Raw genomic sequence first — 10,077 nt, 5'->3', positions numbered from 1 at the left:
AACAGATTTTGGTAGAGTGACCATATAATTTACTATCCAACCAGGATACTCCGGAGAGTGAGAAGGTGCTATTAATAATTACACCAGGACAATAGGCATAAACTGCGGGCTGTCCTGGACACATCAGGACATATGTTCACTCTAGGTTTAGGTCACAACAGAATGGCTTTGAGCAATTCACCCTAACCTCCTTGAGCCTCAATTTCTTCTTCTTCTTTTTTTTCTCTTTTGAGACATGGTCTCATTCTGTCACACAGGCTAAAGTGCAATGATGTGATCTCAGCTCACTGCAGCAGCCCCAAACTCCTGGGCTCAAACAATCCTCCTGCCTCAGCCTCCCTCATACCTGGGACTAGAATCCCCCCACTAAGCCCAACTAATGAAAAACAATTTTTTTTTTTTTTGAGATGGAGTCTCACTCTGTCGCCCAGGCTGGAGTGCAGTGGCATGATCTCGGCTCACTGCAAGCTCTGCCTCCCAGGTTCACACCATTCTCCTGCCTCAGTCTCCCGAGTAGCTGGGACTACAGGTGCCCGCCACCATGCTCGGCTAATTTTTTGTATTTTTAATAGAGACGGGGTTTCACCATATTAGCCAGGATGGTCTCGATCTCCTGACCTTGTGATCCTCCCGCCCCAGCCTCCTAAAGTGCTGGAATTACAGGCATGAGCCACTGTGCCTGGCCAAAAACATTTTTTTTTTTTTTTTTGTAGAACTGGAATCTCACCATTTTGCCCATGCTGGTTTCAAACTCCAATCCTCAAATGATCCCACTGCCTCAGCCTCCCAAAGTGCTGGGATTATAGGTGTGGGCCACCGTCTCCAGCCTGAGCCTCAGTTTCTTTATTGTGAAACGGAAGGATTGATATTATGGGGTGATTGTGAGAATGACATGGGTCAGAGTCTATTGTGCACAATTGAATTTGTAAAGTACCATACAAATATACTTTTTCAAATAATAGTTATGACTAATACTGTTACAGGAAAGGGGTCCTGATCCAGACCCCAAGAGAAGGTTCTGGATCTTTCACAAGAAAGAATTTGGGGCGAGTTCATAAAGTAAAGTGAAAGTAAGTTAATTAGAGAAGTAAAAGAATAAAAGAATGGCTACTCCATAGGCAGAGCAGTGGCACAGGATGTTCGACTGAGTACACGTATAGTCATTTCTTGATTATATGTTAAACAAGGGGTGGATTATTCACGAGTTTTCCAGGAAAGGGGCAGGGATTTACCCTAACTGAGGGTTCCTCCCCTTTTAGACCATATAGGGTAACTTCCTAATGTTGCCATGGCGTTCGTAAACTGTCGTGGTGCTGCTGGGAGTGTCTTTAAGCATGCTAATGCATTATAATTAACGTTTAATGAGCAGTGAGGACAACCAGAGGTCACTTTCATCACCACCTTGGTTTTGGTGAGTTTTGGCTGCCTTCTTTGTTGCACTGTTTTATCAGCAGGGTCTTTATGACCTCTATCTTGTCCTGTGACTAAGAATGTCTAACCTCCTGGGAATGCAGCCCAATACGTGTCAGCCTCATTTTACCCAGACCTTATTCAAGATGGAGTCCCTCTGGTTCCAATGCCTCTGACAATACTGCTGCCCTGAGGTGCCTGGTGCTAATTAGACCGCGATCACGTTCATATTCGCTGTTGATTGATGTTGCTCTCCTCTGTGCCACTCTCCCCATGTGGGCAGTCTCCTCTAACTGTGGGAACAGCAAACCAACCAGCGAGAAAGGCCATCATCATTGCATTCTTTTGTGTGCCAAGGCACACAAACCACGTACAGAATATTAGAGAATATGTTCTATTTCCTTCCAGAAAAAAAAAAAAACACACACTTTTTTTTTTTTTTTTTGAGACAGAGTCTGGGTGGAGTGCAGTGGCGCGATCTTAGCTCACTGCACCCTGTGCCTCCTGGGCTCAAGCAGTCCTCCTACCTTAGCCTCCGGAGTAGCTGGTACTACGGGCACATGCCACCATACCTGGCTAATTTTTTTGTATTTTTGGTAAAGATGGGGTTTCGCTGTGTTGCCCAGGCCGGTCTCCAACACCTGAGCTCAAGCCATCTGCCTGCCTCGGCCTCCCAAAGTGCTGGGATTACAGGCATGAACCACCGAGACTGGATTCACACATTCCGTTTTGATTGAGATATAAAATGAATTAGTGTTGGTGAGTGAAACATGAAATTTATAAACCCAAACCCCCATCAGCAAGCTAGTGAGAGACAGTGCTCGGCACGGGTGCTCAGCACGCAGGAAGTCCTTGAGCACAGGCTCAGCTCACTTTTCACTTACAATCGAAAATCTGCACTCAGGTTATATCATCTTTGGATACTCCCTCCTCAGACTTCTCCCCGGATCTCTGTGCAAGGGGGCACTAATTAGACCAACATGCTTTGCAGCCCTTGTTGACTATTTCCCTCACTTCTCATTATAACATTGCCTTGAGGAGGAGACACTTCTACAGTAACCAGGACATGCTCGGGAAGTCCTATTTGTCTAATAGATAATGTGTCTATTAGACAAATGATAATAGGTGTTATGGGAGAAAATTATTATGGCATAAGGAGGACAGGTAGTCCAGAGGCAGGGGTGCGGAAATACTGCTTTACACAAGGGTAGTCTGGACAGCTCCACCGTCAAGGTGATATCTGAATAGAAGTGAGAGAGCAAGCCATATGGATATATGATTAAAGTGTCCCAAGTAGAGGGATGAGTAAGTTCAAAGGTCCTGAGGTGGAAGCACGCTATGCTCAGGGAACGGAAAGGAAGCCCGTGTGTCTGGAGCTGAGGGACCAAGGGGGAGAATATAAGGAGAGGAGGTCAGGGAGGCCAGGGATGGGGTGGGTGGTAAAATCATGAGTGAGATGGGAAGTCACTGGAGGTTTTGAGCCAAAATGTGACCTAATCTTACTTGCATTTTCATAAGATCCCTCAGAATACCGTAGGAAGAACAGATACAGAGAAGTATAGCATTAGGAAGTTAATGCAATCGTTGAGGTGAGAAATGATGATGGTTTAGACCACAGTAGTAGGAGTGAAGTGGTAAGAAGTGGTCAGTTATATACCATCATGAAGAATAAATGGAAAAAGAAAAGAAGTAAATTACTAATTAAAAGAATAAGTGGTCATATTATGAGTATTTTGTTTTGAATTTAAAGTTAATCAAGTTTGTTAAATGATTCATGTAGAGTATGAGAGAAAGAGAGAAGCCGAAGATGACTCCAAGAGTTTTACCCTAAGCATGTAAAAGAAAAGCTTTTCTCCACTGAGATGGGGAACGCTTTAGGAAGAAAATTAGGAGGCTTTTTTTTGTTTTAAGATAAATTGAGTTTGGCCAGGCACAGTGGCTCATGCCTATAATCCCAGCACTTTGGGAGGCTGGGGCAGGTGGATCACTTGAGCCCCGGAGTTGTGAACAGCCTGGGCAACATAGTGAGACTACATCTCTACAAAAAAAATTTTTTTTTTAATTAGCTGGGCAGGCATGATGGCACACATATGTGGTCCCAGCTGCTCTGGAGACCGAGAGGGGAGGATCACTCGAGCCTGAGAGGTCAAGGCCGCAGTGAGCTATGATGGAGCCACTGCATCCCAGCCTGGGCAACAGAGCGAGACTCTGTCTCAAAAAAAAAAAAAAAAAATGAGTTAGAGATGCCTATCTAACATCCAAGTGGAGATGCTGAATCCACAGGAGTTCAGAGGAGAGACCCAGGCTGGAGGTCTAAATTGGGTTATCAACTTGTAGATGATCTTTAAAGCCATATGACTAGTTAAATCCACCTAAGGAGCAAGAGTAGACAGAGAAGGGAAGAGGTCCAGAGAGTGAGTTCTGGGCCTCCCTGGAAAAGAGTTGGGAGTGATGTAGAAGAATTAGCAAAGGATATTGAGAAGTAGCAGCCAGGGAAGTAGGAGGAGAATCAAGAGACATCAGTGGGCTGGGCGTGGTAGTTCATGCCTGTAATCCTAGCACTTTGGGAGGCTGAGGCGGGCGGATCAACTAAGGTCAGGATGGAGAAATTCTGTCTCTACTAAAAACTCAAAATTAGCCAGATGTGGTATTGTGTGCCTGTAGTCCCAGCTACTCAGGAGGCTGAGGCAGGAGAATTGCTCGAACCCGGGAAGTGGAGGTTGCGGTGAGCCGGATCGCGACATTGCACTCCAGCCTGGGCAACAAGAGTGAGAATCCATCTCAAAAATAAAAACATGAAAATAAATTTAAAAACAAAAAGAGATAGCCAGGAGCGGTGGCTCACACCTGTAATCCCAGCACTTTGGGAGGCTGAGGCGGGTGGATTACCTAAGGTCAGGAGTTCGAGACCAGCCTGACCAACATGGAGAAACCCCTTCTCTACTAAAAATACAAAATTAGCCAGGCATGGTGGTGCATGCCTGTAATCCCAGCTACTCTGGAGACTGAGGCAGGAGAACTCGGGAGGCAGAGGTTGCTGTAAGCCAAGATCACGCCATTGCACTCCAGCCTGGGCAAAAAGAGCAAAATTCCATCTCAATAAATAAATAAATAAATAAATAAATAAATGAAAAGAGACAATGATGTTGCAGAGGCCAAGTGAAGAAAACGTTCATAATCATACTCTAAAATAATAGGCTTCTTTGGCCAGGCACGGTGGCTCACACCTGTAATTCCAGCACTTTGGGAGGCCAAGGAGGCAGATCATGAGGTCAAGAGATGGAGACCATCCTGGCCAACATGGTGAAATCCTGTCTCTACTAAAAATACAAAAATTTGTGGCCGGGCGCGGTAGCTCAAGCCTGTAATCCCAGCACTTTGGGAGGCCGAGGTGGGTGGATCACAAGGTCAGGAGATCGAGACCATCCTGGCTAACACGGTGAAACCCCGTCTCTACTAAAAATACAAAAAACTAGCCGGGCGAGGTGGCGGCGCCTGTAGTCCCAGCTACTCGGGAGGCTGAGGCAGGAGAATGGCGTGAACCCGGGAGGCGGAGCTTGCAGTGAGCTGAGATCTGGCCACTGCACTCCAGCCTGGGTGACAGAGCGAGACTCCGTCTCAAAAAAACAAAACAAAACAAAACAAAAAATTTGCTGGGTGTGGTGGCGGGTGCCTGTAGTCCCAGCTACTCAGGAGGCTGAAGCAGGAGAATCACTTAAACCCAGGAGGTGGAGGTTGCAGTGAGCTGAGATCATGCCACTGCACTCCAGCCTGGCAACAGAGCAAGACTCTGTCTTAAAAAAAAAAAAAAAAAAAAAAAAAAGCCTTCCTTTTTTTTATTTTGTCACATGATATTAATTTACTTGTATATCTCGTTATATCTCCTTCACTAGACTGTTAGGTTTTGTGGCCTGGTAATATATCACATCCATTACTCATCTCTAGGGCTTATGCTTAGCTCAGTGCCTGACACATGTCAGACTTTTCTCCTTTTATTTATTTATTTTTGAGATGGAGTCTTGCTCTGTCACCCATGCTGGAGTGCAGTGGCACTATCTTGGCTCACCACAACCTCTGCCTCCCGGGCTCAAGCAATTCTCCTGCCTCAGCCTCCAGAGTAGCTGGGATTACAGGCGCCCACCACCACACCCAACGAATTTTTGTATTTTATTTTATTATTTTATTAATTTATTTTTGAGACAGGGTCTCACTCTGTCACCCAGGCTGGAGTGCAGTGGCATGATCTCGGCTAACTGTAACCTCTGCCTCCCGGGTTCAAGCGATTCTCCTGCCTCAGCCTCCCAAGTAGCTGGGATTACAGGTGCCTACCACCACGCCTGGCTAATTTTTGTATTTTTAGTAGAGATGGGGTTTCTTCATGTTGTCCAGGCTGGTCTCAAGCTCCTGACCTCAGGTGAGCCACCCGTCTCAGCCTCCCATAGTGCTGGGATTACAGGCGTGAGCCACTGTGCCCGGCCTAATTTTTGTAGTTTAGTTAAGATCGGGTTTCGCCATGTTGGCCAGGCTGGTGTCGAACTCCTGGCCTCAAGTATTCTGCCTGCCTCGGCCTCTCAAATTGCTAGAATTACAGATGTGAGCCACAGAGTCAGACCTAGGCTTTTCTTGATGGGAATGTTTTTCCTTCTTTCACAAAACCTTTTATTTTGAAAACAATATAAACTAGAGAAAAGTTGCAAGAATAGTAGCGCAATGAACTGAAACGCCCTTCACCTACATCACTAATTGTTAGTAAACATTTTGCCACAATTGCTTTTTTTCTCTTTCTCTCCGTTTGAAATTAAGTTATAGATATCACGACCCGACATGCCTAAATAATTTATTGTCTATCGTTGAAGAAAGACATTCTCTTACAAAACCACCATACAATCACCAAATTCAGGACATTTAACATTGATACACTATGATTATCAATATAGAGTCCATATTCAAATTTTGCCAATTGTCCCAATAATGCCTTCTGTAACAATCCTTCTCCCTTCACACCTTTCATTTAGTTCCCGTGTCTATTTAGGCTCCTTTAATCTGGAACAGTTCCTCAAACTTTGTTTTCTATGACACGAACATTTTTGAAGTTCACAGTGTTGACAAAAAGAGTCAAACTCTGTAAAATATTTGAAGAAATTTATTCTGAGCCAAATATAAATGACTATGGTCTGTGACACAGCCCTCAGGAGGTCCTGAGAACATGTGCCCAAGGTGGTTGGGTGCAGCTTGGTTTTATACATTTTAGGGAGGGCATGAGACATCAATAAATATGTTTAAGAAATACATTGGTTTGGTCCAGAAAGGTGGGACAACTCAAAGCAGATAGGGCGGGTCGGGGTGGGGGGCGGTTGGGGGCCTTCCAGGCTATAGGTAAATTTAAACATTTTCTGATTGACAATTGGATAAGTTTGTCTAAAGACCTGGGATCCACAGAAAGGAAATGTTAAGGTTAAGATAAAAGATTGTGGGGACCAGGCACGGTGGCTCACGCCTATAATCACAGCACTTTGGGAAGCCGAGGTGGGCAGATCACAAGGTCAAGAGATGGAGACCATCCTGGCCAACATGTAGAAACCCCGTCTCTAATAAAAATGCAAAAATTAGCTGGGCATGGTGGCGTGCGCCTGTAGTCCCAGCTACTCAGGAAGTTGAGGCAGGAGAATTGCTTGAATCTGGGAGGCAGAGGTTGCAGTGAGCCGAGAGCAGCACTGCACTCCAGCCTGGTGACAGAGAGAGGTTCTGCCTCAAAAAAAAAAAAAAAAGACTGTGGAGACTTGGCCGGGGCCAGTGGCTCATGCCTGTAATCCCAGAACTTTGGGAGGCCAAGGCAGGGGGATCGCCTGAGGTCAGGAGTTCGAGACCAGCCTGGCCAGCATGGTGAAACCCCTTCTCTACTAAAAGTACAAAAATTAGCTGGGCATGGTGGCAGGCACCTGTAATCCCAGCTACTCAGGAAGTTGAGATAGGAGAATGGCTTGAACCCAGGAGGTGGAGGTTGCAATGAGCCAAGATCGCGCCACTGCACTCCAGCCTGGGCAACAGTGTGAAACTCCGTCTCAAAACAAACAAAAAAAATTAGCCAGGCATGGTGATGCGTGTCTGTAATCCCAGCTACTAGGGGGCCTGAGGCAGGAGGATCACTTAAACCTGGGAGGTGGAGATTACAGTGAGCCTTTGGAAGGAGACCACTACTACTGCCCTCCTCCCCTCACCTTGCCTAGTTCACAAGACAGAAGAAAAAAGAGAAAGCAAAAAGTTAAAAAGAAACAAAAGTAAAATAAATAGCCAGACAACCTTGACACCACCACCCAGCCCTAGAAGTTAAAAAAATTGATAATAATAACATCAACCCCTGACCTAAACTACTTGTGTTATCTGTAAATTCCAGACACTGTATGAAAAAAGCATTGTAAAACTTTTTGTTCTGTTAGCTGATGCATGTAGCTCCCAGTCACGTTTCCCACGCTTGCTTGATTTATCACGACCCTTTCACATGGACCCCTTAAAGTTGTAAGCTTTTAAAAAGGCCAAGAATTTTTTCTTGGGGAGCTCGGCTCTTAAGACGCGAGTCTGCTGACGCTCCTGGCCGAATAGAAAACCTCTTCCTTCTTTAATCCAGTGTCTGAGGAGTTTTCTCTGTGGTTCATCCTGCTACAAGCCGAGATGGTATCACTCTACTCTAGCCTGGGCAACAGAGTGAGACTCCATCTCAATTAAAAAAAAAAAAAAAGAAGATTGCGGCAACCAAGGTTCTTTTGAAGTCTTTTTTTTTTTTTTTTTTTTTTTGAGACGGAGTCTCGCTCTGTCGCCCAGGCTGGAGTGCAGTGGCCGGATCTCAGCTCACTGCAAGCTCCGCCTCCCGGGTTTATGCCATTCTCCTGCCTCAGCCTCCGGAGTAGCTGGGACTACAGGCGACTGCCACCTCGCCCGGCTAGTTTTTTGTATTTTTTAGTAGAGACGGGGGTTTCACGGTGTTAGCCAGGGATGGTCTACGATCTCCTGACCTCGTGATCCGCCCGTCTCCGGCCTCCCAAAGTGCTGGGATTACAGGCTTGAGCCACCGCGCCCGGCCTTGAAGTCTTATAGTGGCTGCCCTTAGAGAGAATAAATGACAGATGTTTCCTATTCAGACCTTAAACGGTGCTAGAGTCTTAGTTAATCTCTTCTGGAGTGCTCGATTCGGCAGCACATATATATAACAATCTCTTCAGGATTGGGAGGGCCTGGAAGAAAAAGAGCTAGCTTTGTTAATAGAGATTCTTTACAGATGCGAATCTTCCCTTACAAAGGACAGCTTTGCAGGGCCATTTCAAAATATGGCAAAGAAACATGTTTTGGGGTAAAATATTTTGACTTTCTTCTTCTTTGTCACATAATGTTATGCCAGAGTCAGATTGGAAAGTAAGTCACAATATACAGTGTTAAATCAAACCTCTGACGAGAATTTATAGTTTGTAGGACATGACTCTCCAGACCCTTAAGATAGGAATTTGGGCAGGATAAAATAAATAAATAAATAAAAATAAAAATAAAAATCAGAAGTTAGTCTTTACAGACAAATATATTTTTAGAATGTCCATCAATTTAGGTTTTTTAATGTCTCTTCATGATGAGGTTTCTTCCATTTTGGGCAGTAAAATACATAAATGATCTTGTATGTATATATTAGAAATACAGGCCCACAGCGGTGGCTTGTGCCTGCAGTCCCAGCCCTTTGGGAGGCTGACGTGAGCCTCACGTGAGGCCAGGAGTTCAAGACCAGCCTGGGCAACATGACAAAGCCACATCTCTACTAAAAATACAAAAATTAGTCGGGTGTGGTGGCATGTGCCTGTAATCCCAGCTACTCAGGTGGCTGAGGCAGGAGAATCGCTTGAACCCAGGAGGTGGAGGTTGCAGTGAGCCAAGATCATGTCATTGCACTCCAGCCTGAGAGACAGTGAGGCTCTGTCTCAAAACAAAAACAAAAACAAAAAACCCCCACAATGTTGGGTAATTCACTATTAAAGAGTAATTTACCAATTTAGAAAAAATATGGAGCACGAATTTCCATTTCAGCATGTCATCCTTTCACAGGAGGCATGCTAATCTACTTTGTATCATCCAATTTTAATATATATGCTAGGCGGTGTGCGGTGGCTCACGCCCGTAATCCCAGTACTTTGGGAAGCCAAGGCAGAGAGATCATGAGGTCAGGAGATCGGAACCATCCTGGCTAACACGGTGAAACCCTGTCTCTACTGAAAATACAAAAAATTAGCCGGGCGTGGTGGTGGGCACCTGTAGTCCCAGTTACTCAGGAGGCTGAGGCAGGAGAATGGTGTGAACCCGGGAGGCGGAGCTTGCAGTGAGCCAAGATCGTGCCACTGCACTCCAGCCTGGGCGATAGAGTGAGATTCTGTCTCAAAAAAAAAAAAAAATTTATATATGTATATGTATATATATGCTGAAGCAAGCACAATTTACCAATTTTTTAAAGGAGAATTATGTCAAATCAAAAACTGTGATGGGACCAGGCAAGGTATCTCATGTCTGTAATACCAATACTTTGGGAGGTCAATGTGGGAAGATTGTTAGAGGCCAGGAGTTTCAGACCAGCCTGGGCAGTATAGCAAGATCCTGTCTCTTAAAAAAAAAAAAAGGAAATTGTGATGGGTGTGA

General features: G+C 45.1%; 1 non-coding gene across 1 annotated transcript; it reads right to left on the bottom strand.

The window, feature by feature from the left end:
* Window positions 1–9,444: 9,444 nt before the first annotated feature.
* On the bottom strand, window positions 9,445–9,552 carry LOC117091190. Its single transcript, XR_004440303.1, has one exon. It is a non-coding gene; the product is annotated as a U6 spliceosomal RNA (small nuclear RNA).
* Window positions 9,553–10,077: the final 525 nt, after the last annotated feature.

This window comes from Trachypithecus francoisi, unplaced genomic scaffold (genome assembly GCF_009764315.1).
Source record: "Trachypithecus francoisi isolate TF-2019V2 unplaced genomic scaffold, Tfra_2.0 Lachesis_group11, whole genome shotgun sequence".
NCBI lineage: Eukaryota > Metazoa > Chordata > Mammalia > Primates > Cercopithecidae > Trachypithecus > Trachypithecus francoisi.
Note: the sequence above shows the minus strand (reverse complement) of the source record. Positions and strands in the feature narration are given on the sequence as shown.